Below are 22,889 nucleotides of genomic sequence, written 5' to 3'. Positions count from 1 at the left end.
GGAATGAAAAAGTGAACTATTAGCTAATTATTCTAATGCATCTTGGAAGTTAGCTGTACAAATTTTTTCTAATCAATTTGATTCAGCAATAGAAAATCTAGCAAATGCAACTTCCGACCATTTTGATAGAATTGAGGAAAGAATAGATGAATTAACTTCTCACTTTGGTAGAATACATGAGCAATTGAATGCATTGTGTGAAGTTATTTCCTCTAATAATTTGCAAAAAGATCCTAACATGAATAGTGGGAATGTTGTATGTGAAAATGGGTTGCATTTTGATCAAAATGATGATTCTAACTTGTGTTTCAATGAGAAAATGTCCATTTCACATAATAATATCTTTGAAACTAACTTTGAATCTCAAGAGGTGAGTTTTAATGACTCATTTTTCACCCCTCTTGAGGAGTGTATAAAAAGTACAGGTTTTAAAGGTGTTCCTACCCAAGATACTCTCATGGCATTTCCTTTGATGAATTCTCAAGTAGTGCATATTCAAGATAATATCTATGAAACACTTGGGATAAGTAAGTCACTTTCATTTCTCACATTATTAGATCATGTGACTTTTGTTATAAAGTCACCATTTAATCATCCACCAAAGCCTAAAATGGTGAATTATTCGTTAACTAAACCTTCTTGATAATGAGGTGATATAGTCAAGCTAATGACTATAAACAAGCGCTAGTTGGGAGACAACCCAATGATTTCTTATTTTTAGTAAGTTTTAGTTGGTTAACCAGTGTTTTTGTGTGTTTTGTAGGTGGCAATGACAAGAGTTCATGCAAATGATTTCAATGATAAAAATGTCTATATTGAGGCAAAAATAGAGTTTTCGTGTTCAATTGTTGCATTTCATGCATTTAAAATGTTTCATGTTAAAATTATAATCATGCATGATCATATTAAACTTGGATTTTATTTAAAGAATATGAAAGCAAGTGGATACTAGTGGAATACGGAAGGTTGACCAAGCAAATTTGGAGGAAAAACTCCAGAAAATAGCTTTTTCTGCAGCAAATCTGGCCATAAATCTGGCCGAATTGAAGGCCGGATAGTCAGGGGAGGAAGAAAATTTTTTTCGGGCATTCTGGCCAGAATCCGGCCGTAAATCTGGCCGAAAATGCGGCCAAAAACTAGCCGGATAGTAAAAAATATATATATATATATATTACTGTAGCAATCCGGCTAGAAACTAGCCGGATATGTAAAAAAAAAAAAAAAAATATCTGCCCAGAATCCCTCCACGAATCTCTTCAATTTCTGGCCGGATTATGAACAGTAGCCAGCGTAAGATGAATTCGTTTCATGGATTCCTCATAATTTTTCTCCCTTCTTCTTCAACCCAACTCACACACTAACACCTCAAACACATCACTCACTAAAACACCACTTTTCACCATTTAATCTTTAACTAACCTTCACCAAATCACTTTCTCCCATCCTCTAGAGTGAATTTCATAGTTCATATTCTTTCAAAAACAACTCTAAAGTGGTTTCAAGCTTACCATTAGTTAGGGTTCTACCTTCTTGAAATCACTCAATTGAGGTCAAATTGAAGTAAATTTCTTGGGGGGTTTTCACATCATATTCATCATTTAACATCACCAAACCAATTTGAGGTAACAATTCTTTACCTAACTTTGTTATTTGAATTTTGCCATGATTGAATATTTTCTATTTTTAGGTAATTTTTATATGTGAAGTTAGGTGTATTTATTTGAGCTTATTGATGCTATTGGTGATTGTTAGTGATAAATAAATTTTGTGATTTGCATTTATTGTATTTATTTGGTGAATTATTACTAGTTTTATGCTTAATTTGGCTTGGTAATAAAGTTGCATATTAAGTAGTCAAATATAGCATTTTAATTAGTTTAGTGGGAGTTTTTGATATTCATGTGAATAATTTAGATTACCTAATGAATGAAAAGGTGCTTGATTGAATGATTTCTTGAATTCTTAGGTAATTCTAAAAGAAGAAGTGAATTGAAGATGGCCTTAATTGATGAAATTCATAAATGCACCTACAATTTTTGTGGTTCAATAGTTTTTAGTATTTCATGAATTCTCACGAAAGTCATTTTGGTTTGGTGTGTTTGCCTCCATTTTGAGATTACTTTTGTACTTGAGAGGATTTGATCATTGATGACAAAATATATAAATGGAACTTACTTTGTTCGTGATGGTGGATTTATTGTGTGAAATTAGCTTCCCTTTGCTTTGGATACTAATGCATATATTTGATTAGCAAAGATTAGCTCATTTCATGTTTTTATCCCTTGAACATTGTATGGTTCCACATGCTTGATCATTTTTCCTTTTCCTTGAATTGCATGTTTTGTTGATTGCAACCTTTTATTTTTAAGAAGTTGATTTGTTTTGATTTTGAGTTTTTCCAGAGGGCAATAATTAAACTCTCCATTCTTTCCCAAATAAGGTTGGAAATTCATCACTTGGCCATGGATTTGGACTGCGCAAGTTCATATGAGTATTATTTTATTTTACTCATTATTTATTTTCCTTTTCTCACATTGAGGACAATGTGAAGTTTAAGTGTGGGGGAGGGAAATATTTGAACTTGCAAATACTTTCTATGTGATGATATTTTGTGGATTTAAATGCTTAGAAATATTGGAATTGTGTTTGAATTATTTGCCATGTGGATAATTTGCCTGAAATTGGGTTTGTTGGCAGGGAGTTTTCATCCATTTATAAGGAGAAACTTTGTAAAAATTTTTCTAAAATCTTTTCCAATATTTCACTATGGCCCAAAAGTTCTTCAAATTTTTATATTTTCATTCAAAAAGGGCTAATTTGTTCCAACTTTAAATGTTCAAATTCTTCCAATTGTTGAAAATTTATGTGTAGTTTGAAAGGTTTAGTCCTCATTTAACTTAGAAATTATTATTATGCAATTAGGATTTTTTTTCCATTTTAGAAAGTATATTTGGTAAAGTGAAGAAAATTATGCTTATAATTTTACATGTTTAATAAGATTTCTTCTCTTTACTTAATTTTGCAAGTAAATAATTGATATAGTCAATAAAAGCTATACTCCTCTTTTGATTTAATTTTCTATGAGGAAAAATCTATTTATTTTCTAATAAAAAAAAGGAGAGAAATAAAAAGAAAAAAAAGAGAAAAAAGAAGAAAAAAAAGTAAATACAAATTGTTCTACTCCAATGATTCTCGTACCGAGTAACCGGGGGTTGGCATCTACAAATGTCGACATTTGCGTAAAAAGATATTTGAATTAAGAGTATGCATAGCAACTTGAATAAGTGAAATGTTAAGTAACCGGAGATCTTCACCAAAAAGTGTCGATTTTCGCGTCAAAAGGCATTTTCACTATTTAAGTAAAATTAGTGTGAATAAATCCCTCTTTGTTGTAAAATAATAATAATAAAAAAGATGATTATAGGAGGAGGAATGCTATAAATTGACTATGTGAGTTGCTTATTTGTGAAATTAGGTTAGGGTGAGAAATTAGATTTAACTTGTTAAATTAGGGTATAATTATCATTCCTTTACTTGATATTATGAGTATTTAGTGTAATTTGAACAATTGTATAATGATTATTTTCCAAGTCTTGAGGAATTAAACTTGACAAAAGTGCATATATTGTTTTACCTCTTGAATCATTGTAGTTGATTATGTATGGATTGCTTGATGATAAGCAATGATTTAAGTGTGGGGGAGTTTGATAAGTGACTAATTTACGTTTTAATTGTATGACATTTTATATTATTTTTAGTCACTTTGGTTATATTACTGGAAGAAAATAAATCATTTTGGCTATAATTGGTGAAAAATGCTTTTAAGTAATTAAATGAGGTTTTTATCACATTTTACTTGGATTTTGTGCATTTTGACATATTTTCGTATTTTGGCTATAACTTGAGCTACAATGATCAGATTGAGATGATTCTTAAACCAATTTTAAGATAAGAGATAGATCTACAACTTTGGTGAAAGCATCTGAATCCAGTTTGAAGGTTTTCTAGGTCAAAAAGCCAAATTACAATAGCTAATTTCTATTGGTCGAAGATGAAACAAGGCAGTGAGTAGTCAAGGGTATTTCGGTCATTTTACAGCCTTCATAGACCCAAATTAGGTGATTATTGATGCATTGGAAAGCTAACTCAAAGGGCTACAAGTTTTATGTTTTGGTAAAGAGCTAAATCAGCTTTTATCATCAAGAAAAGTTCAGTTGAATTTGACGCAAAATCGGAGCAGAGCTGAAATTGAACAAAAGTGCACCAAAATGTCACTGTAGCAATCCGGCCGGAACTTGGCCTGATTTTTGGTCAGAGAAGGCTGCTCTTTATGCAGAAAACTTATTTTCACCTCCAACAAGTCACATGCAATGCCAGACATGTGAGAACTACTTTGCAGCTGTAAAAGGGTGGTGTAGGCCTCATTTTCTTGACTTCTTGCATTTTTATATAGCCAAAACTTGCAAGATTGAAGGGAGAAAAGAGAGACATACGGGAGAGAACTTGGACTGCAAAAATGTAACTCTTTCATTTTTCTTAGTGTAGGGTAGTAGTTTAGACAGTTCATCCAGTCTTGTTTATGAAATAGGCAAAGATGAAGATGGAGGATAAAGAAGGCAAAGAAATGAACTCATGTGACAAGGGTTACATTCCTTCCAAACTCTTTATCTTTTGTATTTGATTCCAATTTTAGTTAATATACAAATTCTGGATTTTGTGTTTAATATATATCTTTAAAGTTTATGCCTTGGGTTTGGTTGAACTTTCTATGATTGTTAGTATTTATTATTTGGTTATTTGATTGCTATGATTTGAGCAAGTTATTTATCACTTTAACTCTTTAAATCATGATTAATCTGGTACCATTAATTGTGATTATTTAAGGTGTTGTTTCTGCAATGAAAATTGAGATTTAACACTGGTTCAAGGAGTGCTAAACATAGGAAGTACACTTACGAGAGTAGAGATGCACCTAGGTAGTTTTAGTGATTAATTTCATGTAATTTCATTGAAGAAATGAACTTGTAACTAATTTTATAACCATGAAAATAGGTATGGATTAGTTATAAGTATAGTTGATTCACTACGAAAGTAGGTTTTACATGTTTAAGAAAATTACACCATAACTAGCCTAAATAGTAGTATTCAATGATCCAAAAATAGCAATTGCATGAGTAGTTAGGGATACCATAATTTAAGGAGTTTTCATTTGTTATTTTGCATAAGTTCAGTAGGTTTCATTTCTTATAATACATTGATATTTTAAATAATAGAGAAGCTTTAGTAGTGCCGGTAACTGCAATCTTCCTTGTGGGATCGACTCTTAATACCCTCTACTCGCTCACGATTCGTATACTTGTGATAAATTGCGTGTTAGGTATTTAGGAGTTTATAAATGTAAAACTTGATTGGGATGGGGTTAATGTTATATGTATACCCCGCACACGTCAATGGCTATTTATAGATAAATGTAGTCAAGAAATGAGGCTTCAAACATCCCTTTTACAGCTGCTAAGTGGTTGTCACACGTCCATCAATAGCTGTGAATTATTGGAGGAGGAAACAAGTTGTGCAAATGGAGAGCAGCCATTTCTGACCATAATCCGGCCAATAATCCAGCCATAATACAGCCAGATTGTCGGCCGGATTGCTCCCCTGTCTTTCTTTGCAATTTCTGTTCAGTATTCAATGTTGCTTCAATTTTTTCTGAAATTTAACTGAACTTTTCTTGATGATATAAGTTGAATTAACTCTTGACCAAAACATGAAACTTGTAGCCCTTTGAGATATCTTTCCAATACATAAAAAAATCACCTCATTTGGATTTGTGTACACTAAGAAATGACTGAAATACCCTTGACTACTCAATGCCTCGTTTTAGCTTCGACTATAGAAATTGGCAACTGTAATTCTATTTTTTGACCTAGAAAACCTTCAAACTGGATTTTGATGTTTTCGCAAGAATTGTAGATCTATCTCTTATCTTCAAAATAGTTCAAGAATCATCTCAATCTAATTATTGTAGCTCAATTTATAGCCGAAATACGAAAATGTGTCAAAACTGTCAACTTTTCTTTTCATCCAAATGAAGTATATTTCCAACTCCTATACAAATTATGGATAAAATGCAAGTGACATAAACCTCATTTAATCATTTAAGAGTATTTTAAACTAACTATAGCCAAAATAATCCATTTTCTTTCAATAATATTGCAAAAGTGACTAAAAATAACTTAAAATGTCATTCAAACAATAGTTTAAATTAGTCACTTATCAATGATTCTTACAAATTAGGTTAGAAATAATACCTCATGCGCTCAATCTCATGTGTATACCTTCAAGCACTTGTGTTTACACTCACTTTTTATGGTCTCACACTCATTCAATACCTTGGCATCTTAAATCCACTCAAGATTTTGTTCTCCAAAGATTTAGTGAATATACCAACCAGTAAACACCTTAGTTATGATCTAGAAAGTGAAAGAATAAAGTTGAAAATTTGGACAGCAATAAACAGGAAAATCTCAAGAACTAATGTTGGAATCTTTCTAAAGAAAGAGGTGATTTAATTTTGAAAATTTTAGACTTCAATTTCCTAATTAAATTAGGAATTAAACGTCTAAATATTGTTGAAAAAAAATATTATGTTTCCCCGATTTGATTTGGAAACAATCCAATACAAGAAAGATCAATATGATTTCGATTAGAAACGAAACAAAAATAGTCACAAAATTTGTAAGATTCAACTAGGATTAAGATTCACATGAATAAAGTAACAAAGAGAATTTATTTTTACAGATGAACAGTACGCAATAGTATTTGCTATAGTAAAGATACAACAATCGCTACAACAATGCTACAATAATCACTACAGTACTGCTAAAAAAAATTAGTAAGAAAACATGGTCATGAAATTAAAACGATCACAACAATGAAGAACAAAAGAAACAATGATGAAACACACAAGAACAATACGAATGGAAGATTTAAAACCCTAAAACCAGATAAACCCTAATTCATGAATTTTTTTTTAAAAAAACAACTAAGAGGAAAACCAAGAAATTAAAAGAAATATAACTTGTCAGCTTGAACCGAATCTCTGATGCCAATTGATATGAATTCCCTTAGAATGAGAGAAATCCACAATCCCATAGGAAAATTCCAATTTATAGGAAGACAAATTTGGATGAAATTTGGATGGAATTTGGATAGGTTGGCACAATTTAGGTGAATACCAAATTGATACGACACTCAATCCACTCAAGAACACGCTCAAAGTGAATCAAGATTTGAAATTAAGTAAGAAAACCCACTCAAGATTAGGGAAAACCACAAAGGTTCAATGTTATAAACTCTCAACTGAATAACCGTGTTCCATACAGTATTATTTAAAAGAGATAACATTCTAGACTACACTATATGGATCGAACCCTAATAACCAAACAAATTTGACTCAATAATTGGTCTATTAAACTCAAAAACTTAACACACATCAGCCTTTTTATTGGCTAAAAAAACTAAATAAACAATTTAGTTTAAAGCCAAATAATATTTTAATTAAAATGGATAAAATAGGAAAAATCCTAAAAATCACGACATGATCCATGAAATTTGTGGACTAGCAAATAGCTACTCTAATGTGCCCACATCTTATCTAACACAAGTCTTCTACTCCCTCCCTAAACAAACATTTCAAATAATTTTGTTCGCTCCATATCGGTATCACATGTTCTCATTTATAACTCTTGTAAGCTGTGTAGATCCATTGATCACAGAATAATATCTATATTTTCTTTTATTGTTTAGCAATGCTTTGATATAAACTCATTGTTACAATCTAGTCATCCAATTTTAGTCGGTATCAGTCGCAAATAGATAGCCATATTTCCTTTGTATAATTATTTTAAACTTGTGTAAATTCATTGATCATGAAATTATATTTTGAGAGTTAACGATATGATAAACTCAAAATTGAACTTCGATGTACAAACTCATAATCGAACATAAATTGGAGATGCAAAGTGAAATTAGTCGCTTTACTAATGTGCAATTGTTACACTCACACATTAAATGCGCATTCCTTCTTTTGTTAGTTTCGCTTAAGATTTTAATATATGGACTCAAACTGTACGAATCCAAGAACTTTAGATGTAATGCATCAAAATTTGAAATTTTAGAGTTCAAAATGAGAATTCTGTACAAGTTAAGAGTGCAAAAATAGAATTAGTCCACATGAAATCTTTTCTAAATAATCTTACTTTTCATATGCACCGATTATCTCAAAACGGTCCTATGTTTACATTACTAAATGACATGAAGGAAGTGTTTGCTGCCTTTCATAGTGGTCATTCTTTTGAGCCATGAAACATTGCCTAAGAAATTCTTGATACAGACCCTGTATGTGAGGACTCGAAAATTTTTATTTTTTTTAAAATCCCTAATTTTGGCTCAATTAATTATTTATTTGGATTTTTGCCACGAATAATATTTTCTAGCCTTTTCAGACCTAAGTACATGGTTTTATAGTTTCGTTATATTTCTAAAGTGTCTCATTTTAAAAATAAATAAACTAAAAATATAGATAAATAAACAAATATTTTCTTATAAGCTTGTTTAGCGAAAAAGTAAAAACGTGTCTAAACACTTTAGCCAATTGGGAGTACAATAAGCTCAAAATTTGAGACCTATACAATGGTCCTAAAATAGACAATTTTAGGTTTAAACACACAAGTAATAGCTAGTGGTACGATCGTTATAAGAATTTCTCAAAGGTTTCAATTTTATTGCGCCTAAATTAGAAATACATGTTTTCACGTGCGCGCTTAATTGAGGGACTTTGGACCATTATTTTGGGATAATTAAGAATGAATAATATTTATATGAATGTAAGTGCCCTAGAGGTTTAGTGCACTAGTGCAACAAACGTAAGAGAAATCGAACACAAAACGCGCGCGTAGGGCACTAGTTGTAATTGCTTCGACGTATTTAAAATATTAGACGTCAAGCGTCTTTTGTACGCAAAGGAAACCAGAACCGCATCTCATTTCTTCTAGCTGCAATGGACGGATAGCTTCAGCCGTAACAGCTTCACCATTCCTTCTACAAATTCACCAAATCACTACCAAAACCTCCATAGATTCAACCAAAACTTCACATACACTTAACTCTACACTTGGACAACAATTTAAGCTGAAAAAGGGAGGAGCTTCACGGTTTTCGTCAGGCTTCAAAGGGACCGAAATTTTCTTATTTCAACAACCATCAAAGTAGGTAATGATCAACTACCTTAAACTTGTCTTATGGAGGTTGATTTATGCATTTGAGCTGAAATCTTCACTTTAGTAGCATGTATTGTTGGAAAAAAAAAAGTGGGCTCTATGAATTCCCACTCTTGGGTTGCTGCTGATTTTGTGCTTGATGAAATTTATGATATCGGATCAGTGTTTAAGTTAGTGATTTGTTGAAGGAAAACTGCTGGAAACTCACGTTGAGTGCAATGGCCAAGTTTGACCATTTTGCCCCTGTTTGTTCGGCCACTTTACTACAGATATTTGAGAATTTAATGGCTTGATTGTGTTGTTTACATGTTGTAGAAGTTGTGTACAAAATTTCGTTGAAAAATATTGAGTTTTGGTTGATCAAAAGAATTTATTTTCCAAAGCTAGTAATCTGGAAACGGTTGCCATCGTAACCAAACCAGTGTTCGTGTTTCGTCCATAACTCCATCCTCCGACGTCGAAATCGAGTTCCGTTAGCGGCATTTGAAACTAGACGTTCCCATTTTTCCAACGGTGTATAATGTACATTCTGGTTCCATGTGTGTGAACCGCACCATTCATCTGAATTAAGCTGTCCTGTTTCTCCGTTCTGCCGAAATGATTTGATGATGCTGCAACTTTAGGCTTAATTTGGAACCAATTGCATGCTGAAACTTGGAACGATTTCTTCTATAAAATTTTAGCCCTGTGAATGTATTTTCTAACACTATCAACCATTCCCAATTCTGAGTTAAATTGAGGGAGTTATGATCAAAATACGGAGACTGCCTCGTTTTGAAAATCTTAGATTTGGACAGATTGCCTTAAGGATTTTTCCAAATTTTGGTTGATTGATTAACCATCTTTCCGAGGGTAGTTTTCTATGAAATTTGATAGAGAGATACCCTTCATATGGGAGTATTATACTGCAAAATTTGGTGTCAATCCAATCCCGTTTCGACACTTAATAAAAGGTCCAAATTCGGAACCAAATCTGGAAATTTTGTAACAGTCTTGAATTTTTCCCAACTTTGAGCTACCATATCTTGGTGCTCGAAACTCCGATTCTTGAGCCGCTTATTCTGTCCAAAACTTTACTTGTACTTCAAATTGAGTTATAAGTTTCAACGGCCGGTTTGCAACGAGTGATTTTTACCGAATTTCCAAAGTTAGCGAAAAACCAACCCCGGCTCAATTCTGGTAATCTAGAACAGCAACTTTAGGCTCATTTTTGAATAGCTTCCACTTAGATTCATGGAATAGTGTCTTCTAAGGACTTTTAGTACATTGAAAGACGATTCCAACGGTACCAAATTTATCAAGTTTCGACTAGTAGAAAAGAAGTTATGATTTTTTAAAGATTTGACCAAAAATCGAAAATTCTGAAATTTCAAAGGAAATCCGCGCGGGAACTATTCTACCAGAATCCGGCCTTGAATCCGGCCAGTTTCTGGCCGGATTATCGGGCGGATTGGTGGTGAAATTTGAAAAAAAAGGGAGGTTAGCCACTGCCTCCAATCCGGCCAGGTTCCGGCCGGATTGTGACGTGGCCAACCCTCTTTCGATTTTGATCGTTTGTTTTGCAATCATTTCGCTCGTACTCGTTTCCAACCAATGATTTTAAGGATAATAATCCGATTTTCTTTTACTTGAGTCCTACACCTTTTGAGAATCCAACTTCAAAGGCAAGTCAAACGAAGTTTCAAATATTTTCGAACCTTACTCGTGTTCAATCTTTCTCACCACTTGGGGACCTATAGTTATTATCTAATATTCGATGTTCAGGCACGCACGAGGACCTCCAAGAGGACCCTACCGTGAAAGTTTGAACTCTCCCTCCAACCTACTTGCTTGCATAACTTGGTGAGTGTCAAGTGTATGCCTACTTGAACTCTAAAGTCTTGATTCATGCTTGACTTTCCTGATTACATGCTTAGTCTATTTGATTTTGAAAAATGGAGTCGAGTGTGTACTTAATCGCACTCGTTCTCATTTGGCACAAATGACTCATGTCTAACATGCTCTGCCTGGTTTACATGACCTACAATACATGCTTAAACCTGTTGAATGCTTGAATATATGCCATGGTATGCTATGATTGCATACGTCGATGGAGTGAATCTCCTCGACATTTACATGATACATGGGGGACGCCCAAACTCATAGGCCGACCTTGGAATTCGAGCCGGCATGGGTTTGGTCGGGAATCTCGGTGAACCATGAGATTCACATGATAAGCTTGATCTATTGAGAGATCTCGCTTGGTATACTCGTAAAGTATCGCCTTATAAATGTCGTGCGGGACCGAAGTGGTGTATGGTGGACGGATGAGAAGTAAGTGGTGAACTACGGATATGAAAATATCAATCCGGTTGACGGAGAGTCATCACGGGGAGATATACAAATGACATCGGCAAATGTGGAACTTAACTCCTGAGAGTTTCCATATCCTTGAATTGTTTCTGGTTACATTTTGTCGGCGTTATTAATTACTTGTAAGCTATTATCTGAATTGTATTTGGGCTTGTTATCTGAACTATGTGTCTGCATGTGTGTTCTTGGCCTCACGAGCATTTTGCTCACCCTGTAGATTTATTTTCCTTAACAGGTGTGAACTCGGAGGTATAATGGAGAAGCCCTCCTGATGTACTTTTGTTTTAGGGTTTGCTATTACTTTTGGTTATGCCTTTGATTTTGCGATTGTACTTTTGGTATGGAAATGTAACCTTTGGACGAAATGTATTTTGTATACTAACGTGTGGTTTGGAGAATAGATGACTATTATTAAGTTTGAACGCTTGCGCATTTATTGTATCTAAGTTATCGGTTTGTATTGTGTGGTCCGGCTATAAGTTGAATGGAATTGCTTGAGTCCTGGCGAGAGTTAGGCAGGCGTCCCACGGATACCCTTTGGTTCGCCTTAGGGAGAAGTGGGGGCGTCACAGTTGGTATCAGAGCGCTAGGTTAGAGATCTATATGGGGAACAAATTAGATACTCTACCTTAAGACTCGATATGGGATGACTTAGTCATACCTAAAATGAAACTCGAGGCGAACTAGCAACTAAGTTAGTTTTACCTAGAGTGATATTTGGAGACGAATTAGAGATTTAAATTTCTAACCCAAAAGGTACTATTATGTTGCAGGGATGAAAAACGGAAATGGAGTTCCAGCAGCTAGCGGGAATGGCCATGCTAATGGCCATATAGAGACTCCTAGGCCTATCTTCTATCGAACTTTGGTTGGGGAAGCTCGAGTACGCTACTCCCCATCTGACAGATATCCCCGATGTGCTTGTAGAGTGACCTTTGCTTAACCAAACCATGTTGTACTGGCCTTGGACGACGAGCGTCGTCAGTTGGTGACTGCCAACTTAGACTTACAGGCTGAAGTGGATGAGTTTCGACAGATGGTGAGCGCTCAGGGCGAGAGGGTCGCTGAGCTTGAGGAGGTAATTGAGGGCGAGGTTGCCACATCTGCTGTGGTTAACGAGGAGCTCCGGAGCACTAGGGCTCAGCTTACTAGACTGAGAGAAGAGGTCCGTAGTCGGGCTTCCGATATTGTAGCTGATGCCACTAGGCTAGTTGATGAGGCTATGGGAGTAGCCCAGGATTCTGAGGAGGATCCGGAGGAGGATCCTGAGGAGGAGGTTCCTCCTAATAGTCCTGCTGCGGACTAGGTCTAGATTGATCGACCTCTTTTGACCCTTTTGACTAGTATTAGCAAGGGTGATGCTAAGTGATGAGGCCATTGTATTTTGCATGACTGTGTGGCCTATTTCTGAGGCACTAGCTTTACTTTAGTCTTCTGTGACTAAAAGTACTCTTGTGGCACCTGTGTGCTATATTTTTGTGACTACCCCATGACTTGCTAATTGTATGAACTGGATATGCTAATTAATGTAAATTATTGTTAATTCCAATGTTTTCTTGATTGGTTCCTGCTTTCTATTTTGCATCACATAATTTATTTATTTCTTGCATTAGGCACGCCTAGGTCATGGAAGGACTAAGAGGTGGTCGAGGCCGTGGTCGAAGTCATGGGTCAGGGACTAGACAGGCCCAACCACAAGGGGGCGACCAGGGATCGGCAACTGCACCGATCCAAGGTCAGGAAAATATTGAGGGTAATCAAGTGGCTACTGCCATTAATAGGATGACTGATATCCTAGAGCGTTTGGCTGATAGACAAGACCCTGGACCGTTTAACCAACCTGGGGGTCAGGAAAGAGGAGAGGATAGAGCCTTAGAGAGGTTCTTGAAATTTAACCCGCCTAAGTTTCTTGGCGAACCTGATCCTGAGATGGCGGAGAATTGGTTGGAAAGGATGACCAACATATTCGCTGCTTTAGATTACACTGAGAATAGGCGAGTGAATTTCGCTACTTTCCAATTTGAGGGAGTAGCCCGTGCTTGGTGGGATCTGATAAAAGAAAAATGGGAGAAAACTCAAACCCCTTAGACTTGGGATAATTTCACAAGGGAATTTAATGAAAAGTTTCTTCCGCCCTTAATCCAAGAAAAGAGGGAGGATGAATTTATCAAGCTGAAATAGGGAAACTTTAGTGTAGCGGAGTATGAAGAAAAATTTACTAAACTTTCAAAGTATGCTCCCGAATTGGTGACCAATGAGTGGGAAAAAATTAGGCGATTTGTTCAAGGACTTAATGTGGAGATACAAGAGGGTCTGGCCGCAGCCCAAATCTCTACATTTACTGAGACTTTAGAGAAGGCACAAAGGGTTGAAAGTGCAAGGTCTCAAGTGAAAGACTTCCACAACAGAAAGAGAAATTTTTCTAGCCATGCTTCTGGACAAGCTAGTAAAAATGTACAGCCTTCCAAAATGGGAAAAGGAATGGGAGGATCAAGGACTGCTAGACCTTCGAGAGGAGCTTTATCTAGAGGAGGTCGTAGTGGACTGACACAGGCAAGAAGGGCGCCTTCTAGCGGTTCAGCGGTGATCCCTCAAGTTTCGTGTGGTTACTGCGGAAAATCAAACCATTCAGAAAGTGACTGTTTGAGGAAGTCTGGGAAGTGCCTGGCTTGTGGTAGTAGCGAGCATCAGCTTGCGAACTGTCCAAATAAAATGAAGACGGGAGGTGATACCCAAAGGCCAGAAAAGTCAGTTTTTAAGCAAACTAGTGCCGGAGGGAGTCGACCGAAAGTACCGACTAGGGTTTATGCACTGGACTATCAACAAGTTCCTGAGGCAACTGAGGTGGTAGAAGGTACGATTCCGATCTTTCACCGTTTAGCTAGGGTTTTAATTGATCCAAGTGCTACACATTCTTTTGTAAACCCTAATTTCATGAGTGGGATAGATTTGAAACCAATTAATTTACCATATGATCTAGAGGTTAAAACGCCTACTGGGGATCAAAGTCTAATTGCTAATTGGGTGTATCAAGGTTGTGAAGTCTGGATTGGAGAACGAAAATTATCGGCTGATTTGATGGAATTGATGATAAAGGGATACGATGTAATTTTAGGAATGGATTGGTTAGCCCGTTATAATGCTCAGCTAAACTGTAGGACGAAAGTTGTGGAGTTGCGTATTCTAGGAGAAACAACCCTGAAACTGGATGTAAAGGGTAAATTAGCTTTTCTGCACTTATTTCAGGAATTCGGGTTAGAAAGTTGTTAAGTAAGGGAGTCCAAGGATATTTGGCTTTTCTTATTAACACCCCTAGTGATAAGGTGAATTTGGAGGACATGCCGGTAGTGAAAGACTTTCCTGATGTTTTTCCTGAAAAATTGGAGTCCCTACCCCCGAAACGGGAAATAGCCTTTAAGATTGATGTAACTCCAGGAGTAGCGCCTATTTCTAAGACGCCATATCGAATGGCTCCAGCGGAATTAAAGGAGTTGAAATTGCAACTGCAAGATTTGCTAGAAAGAGGTTTTATTAAAGAAAGTGATTCTCCGTGGGGAGCCCCAGTTTTGTTTGTTAAGAAAAAGGACGGGAGTTTGAGGCTATGTATAGACTATAGAGGTTTAAATAATGTTACAACTAAGAATAAAAACCTACTGCCCCACATTGATGAGTTGTTTGACCAATTACAAGGGGCTGTAGTATTTTCTAAGTTGGATTTGAGACAGGGTTATTATCAGTTGAGAATTTTGGAGAAGGATATACCCAAAACTGCTTTTAACTCGAGATATGGGCATTTTGAATTTGCCGTGATGCCATTTGGGTTAACGAATGCTCCTGCTGCTTTTATGAATTTAATGCATAGGGTCTTTAAACCTTATCTAGACCAATTTGTGGTGGTCTTTATTGATGACATATTGGTATATTCTAAGAATGTGCAAGACCATGAGAAACACTTGAGGGTTGTTTTGCAAACCTTAAGGGAGCACCAATTGTATGCTAAATTTAGCAAGTGTGAGTTTTGGTTAAAAGAAATGACTTTCTTGGGACACATAATTTCTAAGGAAGGGATTAAAGTGGATCCAGTTAAAGTTGAAGCTGTTTCGAAATGGAAACGACCGGAAAACCCTACCGAGGTTCGGAGTTTTATTGGATTAGCAGGGTATTACCGGAGATTCATTCAGGATTTTTCAAAAATTGCTGGACCCATGACTGAATTGACCAAGAAAAATGGGAAGTTTATATGGAGTTCTAAGTGTGAGGAAAGTTTTCAGGAATTGAAAAGGCGGTTAACAAGGGCACCTGTGTTGGTTTTGCCAAACGGAAAAGATAATTTTGTGGTTTACACAGATGCTTCTAAGGAAGAATTGGGATGTGTTTTAATGCAAGATGGCAAAGTAATAGCATATGCCTCTAGGAAATTGATACCACATGAAGGGAATTACCCGACTCATGATTTGGAGTTAGCGGCTGTGGTCTTTGTTTTGAAGAAATGGAGACATTATTTGTATGGAGTAACATTTGAGGTTTTTACAGACCACAAAAGCCTTAAGTACTTGTTTTCTCAAAAGGAGTTGAATTTGAGGCAACGTAGATGGATGGAATTTTTGGAGGACTATGATTATACTATCAAGTACCATCCAGGGAAAGCTAATGTAGTGGCCGATGCCTTGAGTCGTCAAGTACAAATGGCTGGATTGATGATTAAGGAGTTTCATTTATTGGAAGAAGTGAGTTACTGGAATCCTCGATTGGAACCAAGAAAGGTAATTTTTGAGAATATTATAGTAACTTCCACTCTATTGGAACGCATTAAGGAATTTCAAGAAAAGGACACGGAAGTGCAAAAATGGGTGGAAAAGGGTAAAATGGAAGACAAGACAGATTTTAATTTGGGGTCAGATGGAATATTGAGGTTTCGGAATCGGGTAGTTGTGCCAAGGGATGAAGGGCTTAGAAAGGAAATCTTAGAAGAGGCACACCGATCAAAGTTTACGGTACATCCAGGAGGGAATAAAATGTACCAAAACTTAAAGAGTCTGTATTGGTGGGAAAACATGAATAAGGAAATTGCCCAATTTGTCCAAACCTGCTTAATTTGTTAACAGGTTAAAGCCGAACATCAGAAACCGTCAGAACTTTTGCAACCCCTAGAAATACCTGAGTGGAAATAGGAAAATATCACTATAGATTTTGTATCGGGATTATCAAGAACACAGAAAGGCCATGATGCGATTTGGGTAATAGTGGATAGATTGACCAAATCGGCACATTTTCTGCCGATTAACATGAAGTATCCGTTGGAAAAGTTGGCCAAATTGTATTTGGATGAAATCATTAGGTTGCATGGCATACCTGTGAGTATTGTGTCCGACAGGGATTCGAGATTTGTTTCGAAATTTTGGCAAAAGATGAAAGAAGTATTGGGGACTAAATTGAACTTTAGTACCACTTATCATCCCCAGACTGACGGACAGTCGGAAAGGACAATACAAACACTTGAAAACATGTTAAGGACTGTGTTCTAGATTTTGGAGAAAATTGGAGTAAGTTTTTAACTTTAATGGAATTTGCCTACAATAATAGTTTCCACTCTTCTATTCAGATGGCCTCGTATGAGGCACTTTATGGTCGGAAATGTAGGTCTCCAATTTGTTGGGACGAAATAGGTGAACGAAAAATCCTAGATCCGACCACAGTATCTTGGATTGAGGAAGCTAATGAAAAGGTAAAATTGGTACGACAAAGAATTCAGGTTGCCCAGAGCCGCCAAAAGAGTTATGCTGATAATCGGAGAAAAGAATTGGAGTTTAATGTTGGAGATTTGGTATTTCTCAAGATTACACCTCTGAAAGCAAGGTTGAAGTCCGGGAAAGGAAAAAAGCTACAACCAAGATTTGTAGGGCCTTATAAGATTATCCAACGTGTGGGGAGTGTAGCCTATAGGTTGGAATTACCGCCAAACTTATCTCGAATCCATAATGTGTTTCATGTATCTATGCTTAAGAAATATCATCCGGACCCTTCTCACGTCTTACAACCGGAAAATATTGATATTGATGAGACCTTAACCTATGAGGAAAAACCGATTAAGCTTCTGGATAGAAAGATAAAGGAATTGAGGAATAAACAGATACCATTAGTGAAGGTCCTCTGGAAGAACCATGGGTTGGAGGAAGCAACTTGGGAGGTCGAAGAAGTAATTCGAGAAAAGTATCCAGACCTGTTCGTCAATCAATGTAAATTTCGAGGACGAAATTTCTTAAGGGGGAGAGGATGTGAGGACTCGAAAATTTTTATTATTTTAAAATCCCTAATTTTGGCTCAATTAATTATTTATTTGGATTTTTGCCACGAATAATATTTTCTAACCTTTTCAGACCTAAGTACATGGTTTTATAGTTTTGTTATATTTCTAAAGTGTCTCATTTTAAAAATAAATAAAATAAAAATATAGATAAATAAACAAATATTTTCTTATAAGCTTGTTTAGCGAAAAAGTGAAAACGTGTCTAAACACTTTAGCCAATTGGGAGTACAATCACCTCAAAAATTTGAAACCTATACAATGGTTCTAAAATAGACAATTTTAGGTTTAAACACACAAGTAATAGCTAGTGGTACGATCGTTATAAGAATTTCTCAAAGGTTTCAATTTTATTGCGCCTAAATTAGAAATACGTGTTTTCACGTGCGCGCTTAATTGAGGGACTTTGGACCATTATTTTGGGACAATTAAAAATGAATAATATTTATATGAATGTAAGTGCCCTAGAGGTTTAGTGCACTAGTGCAACAAACGTAAGAGAAATCGAACACAAAACGCGCGCGTAAGGCACTAGTTGTAATTGATTTGACGTATTTAAAATATTAGACGTCAAGCGTCTTTTGTACGCAAAGGAAATCAGAACCGCATCTCATTTCTTCTAGCTGCAATGGATGGATAGCTTTAGCCGTAACAGCTTCACCATTCCTTCTACAAATTCACCAAATCACTACCAAAACCTCCATAGATTCAACCAAAACTTCACATACACTTAACTCTACACTTGGACAACAATTTAAGCTGAAAAAGGGAGGAGCTTCACGGTTTTCGTCAGGCTTCAAAGGGACCGAAATTTTCTTATTTCAACAACCATCAAAGTAGGTAATGATCAACTACCTTAAACTTGTCTTATGGAGGTTGATTTATGCATTTGAGCTGAAATCTTCACTTTAGTAGCATGTATTGTTGGAAAAAAAAAAGTGGGCTCTATGAATTCCCACTCTTGGGTTGCTGCTGATTTTGTGCTTGATGAAGTTTATGATATCGGATCAGTGTTTAAGTTAGTGATTTGTTGAAGGAAAACTGCTGGAAACTCACGTTGAGTGCAATGGCCAAGTTTGACCATTTTGCCCCTGTTTGTTCGGCCACTTTACTACAGATATTTGAGGATTTAATGGCTTGATTGTGTTGTTTACATGTTGTAGAAGTTGTGTACAAAATTTCGTTGAAAAATATTGAGTTTTGGTTGATCAAAAGAATTTATTTTCCAAAGCTAGTAATCTGGAAACGGTTGCCATCGTAACCAAACCAGTGTTCGTGTTTCGTCCATAACTCCGTCCTCCGACGTCGAAATCGAGTTCCGTTAGCGGCATTTGAAACTAGACGTTCCCATTTTTCCAACGGTGTATAATGTACATTCTGGTTCCATGTGTGTGAACCGCACCATTCATCTGAATTCAACTGTCCTGTTTCTCCGTTCTGCCGAAATGATTTGATGATGCTGCAAATTTAGGCTTAATTTGGAACCAGTTGCATGCTGAAACTTGGAATGATTTCTTCTGTGAACTTTTAGCCCTGTGAATTTATTTTCTAACACTATCAACCATTCCCAATTCCGAGTTAAATTGAGGGAGTTATAATCAAAATACGGAGACTACCTCGTTTTGAAAATCTTAGATTTGGACAGATTGCCTTAAGGATTTTTCCAAACTTTGGTTGATTGATTAACCATCTTTCCGAGGGTATTTTTCCATGAAATTTGATAGAGAGATACCCTTTATACGGGAGTATTATACTACAATATTTGGTATCAATCCAAGTCCGTTTCGACACTTAATAAAAGGTCCAAAGTCGGAACCAAATCTGGAAATTTTGTAACAGTCTTGAATTTTTCCCAACTTTGAGCTACCATATCTTGGTGCTCGAAACTCCGATTCTTGAGCCGCTTGTTCTGTCCAAAACTTTACTTGCACTTCAAATTGAGTTATAAGTTTCAAGGGCCGGTTTGCAACGAGTGATTTTTGCCAAATTTTCAAAATTAGCGAAAAACCAATCCCGGCTCAATCTTGGTAATCTAGAACAGCAACTTTAGGCTCATTTTTGAATACCTTGCACTTAGATTCATGGAATAGTATCTTCTAAGTACTTTTAGTACTTTGAAAGACGATTCCAACGGTACCAAATTTATCAAGTTTCGACTAGTAAAAAAGAAGTTATGATTTTTCAAAGATTTGACCAAAAATCAAAAATTCTGAAATTTCAAAGGAAATCCGCGCGGGAACTATTCTACCAGAATCCGGCCTTGAATCCGGCCAGTTTCTGGCCGGATTATCGGGCGGATTGGTGGTGAAATTTGAAAAAAAAGGGAGGTTAGCCACTGCCTCCAATCCGGCCAGAAATCCGGCCGGATATCCGGCCAGGTTCCGGCCGGATTGTGACGTGGCCAACCTTCTTTCGATTTTGATCATTCGTTTTGCAATCATTTCGCTCGTACTCGTTTCCAACCAATGATTTTAAGGATAATAATCCGATTTTCTTTTACTTGAGTCCTACACCTTTTGGGAATCCAACTTCAAAGGCAAGTCAAACGAAGTTTCAAATATTTTTGAACCTTACTCGTGTTCAATCTTTCTCACCACTTGGGGACCTATAGTAATTATCTAATATTCGATGTTCAGGCACGCACGAGGACCTCCAAGAGGACCCTACCGTGGAAGTTTGAACTCTCCCTCCAACCTACTTGCTTGCATAACTTGGTGAGTGTCAAGTGTATGCCTACTTGAACTCTAAAGTCTTGATTCATGCTTGACTTACCTGATTACATGCTTAGTCTATTTGATTTTGAAAAATGGAGTCGAGTGTGTACTTAATCGCACTCGTTCTCATTTGGCACAAATGACTCATGTCTAACATGCTCTGCCTGGTTTACATGACCTACAATACATGCTTAAACCTGTTGAATGCTTGAATATATGCCATGGTATGCTATGATTGCATACGTCGATGGAGTGAATCTCCTCGACATTTACATGATACATGGGGGACGCCCAAACTCATAGGCCGACCTTGGAACTCGAGCCAGCATGGGTTTGGTCGGGAACCTCGGTGAACCATGAGATTCACATGATAAGCTTGATCTATTGAGAGATTTCGCTTGGCATACTCGAAAAGTATTGCCTTATAAATGTCGTGCGGGCCCGAAGTGGTATATGGTGGACGGATGAGAAGTAAGTGGTGAACTACGGATATGAAAATATCAACCTGGTTGACGGAGAGTCATCACGGGGAGATATACAAATGACATCGGCAAATGTGGAATTTAGCTCCTGAGAGCTTCCATATCCTTGAATTGTTTCTGGTTACATTTTGTCGGCGTTATTAATTACTTGTAAGCTATTACCTGAATTGTATTTGGGCTTGTTATCTGAATTATGTGTCTGAATGTGTGTTCTTGGCCTCACGAGCGTTTTGCTCACCCTGTAGATTTGTTTTCCTTAACAGGTGTGAACTCGGAGGTATAATGGAGAAGCCCTCCTGATGTACTTTTGTTTTAGGGTTTGCTATTACTTTTGGTTATGTTTTTTATTTTGGGATTGTACTTTTGGTATGGAAATGTAACCTTTGGACGAAATGTATTTTGTATACTAACATGTGGTTTGGAGAATGGATGACTATTATTAAGTTTGAACGCTTGCGCATTTATTGTATCTAAGTTATCGGTTTGTATTGTGTTGTCCGGCTATAAGTTGAATGGAATTGCTTGAGTCCTGGCGAGAGCTAAGCAGGCGTCCCGCGGATACTCTTTGGTTCGCCTTAGGGAGAAGTGGGGGCGTCACACTGTATATATTTAGTATATTATATCAAACAAAATATCTATCGACTCATGATGAGCGACGGGTGTAACACATATCCTTTTCTTCCTTTTCACCACAAATTCCTAGAAACAACACCAAAAACCAAATATAAGTAGAATCTTATAATTAACACCAAATTTTGCCAAATTTAAGAGGGAATATTAACAAATAAAATGCATAATTAGTTCACTAACAAAATTCCTGCACACCAAGATAATGCTTGTCCTCAAGCATTCACTAAATCAAAAATTACAATCAAAATGGAAAATATTTCATATCACAATATACTAACACAAACATCATGTCTTCTCAACAATTTCATCAAAATCAAAAGCACAAAACTAAACATCCCTTACACGGATATTAGTGTGTTTATTATGCACTCAAAGTATTCATGGATATTAAATATTCAAATCAATACCATGGAATGACATTAGTTTAAGCTTGCTAATATATCACTCTCCACCAATAAATATCCATCCAATGCAAAAAATCGAAGGGTTTTGACAAGGGTTGTAACAGGGCTTGGGTAATAAGAGTTGGATAAAATGGAAAATTTTAGGTGTAAATATATCAAAGGAATAAAAAAAACTCATTGCATGAATTAGAATGCCATCTTTGTTCACAAGTGTAACTCCAGGGTAATTGCATAACTTCCTCAAGTTTAGCAAGTGCAAACAACAAAGGCCTTAACCTACTATCACAACACATATTTACAAGAGCATTGTACAAATTGTTTTCCACTCTTTTTTCCTTTTTTTTCTTCTTCTTTGCCTTTCATTTTTTTTTCAATTTTTTTGGAACAGTATTGAAAGATAAAACACTTACCATCTTCAATCATCACCTTGCAGTAGTACTTTGAATTTCTCATGTAATGAAATTAGAACACTCCTTCGATTCATTGTTCAAACAGAAGAGTCCACACAAAAAGGTTTCAAGCAACAATTGTGGCTATTAAATAGAAAAAAACAGGTCAAGGCTCAAACATGGTTAACTAGGGGAAAACATAATTAAGGTAGGTTTTTAGAAAGTCAAAAAAGTTAAACCTAATTGCCCTTGTCATTTTAATACATCAAATTTATGTGTGGTCTCAACATGCATAACAAAGCAAGTTCTAAAATGATCAAACCATGTGTGATAACA

This window comes from Coffea arabica, chromosome 8c (genome assembly GCF_036785885.1).
Source record: "Coffea arabica cultivar ET-39 chromosome 8c, Coffea Arabica ET-39 HiFi, whole genome shotgun sequence".
Classification (NCBI taxonomy): Eukaryota; Viridiplantae; Streptophyta; class Magnoliopsida; order Gentianales; family Rubiaceae; genus Coffea; species Coffea arabica.
This window is presented reverse-complemented; position numbering follows the sequence as displayed.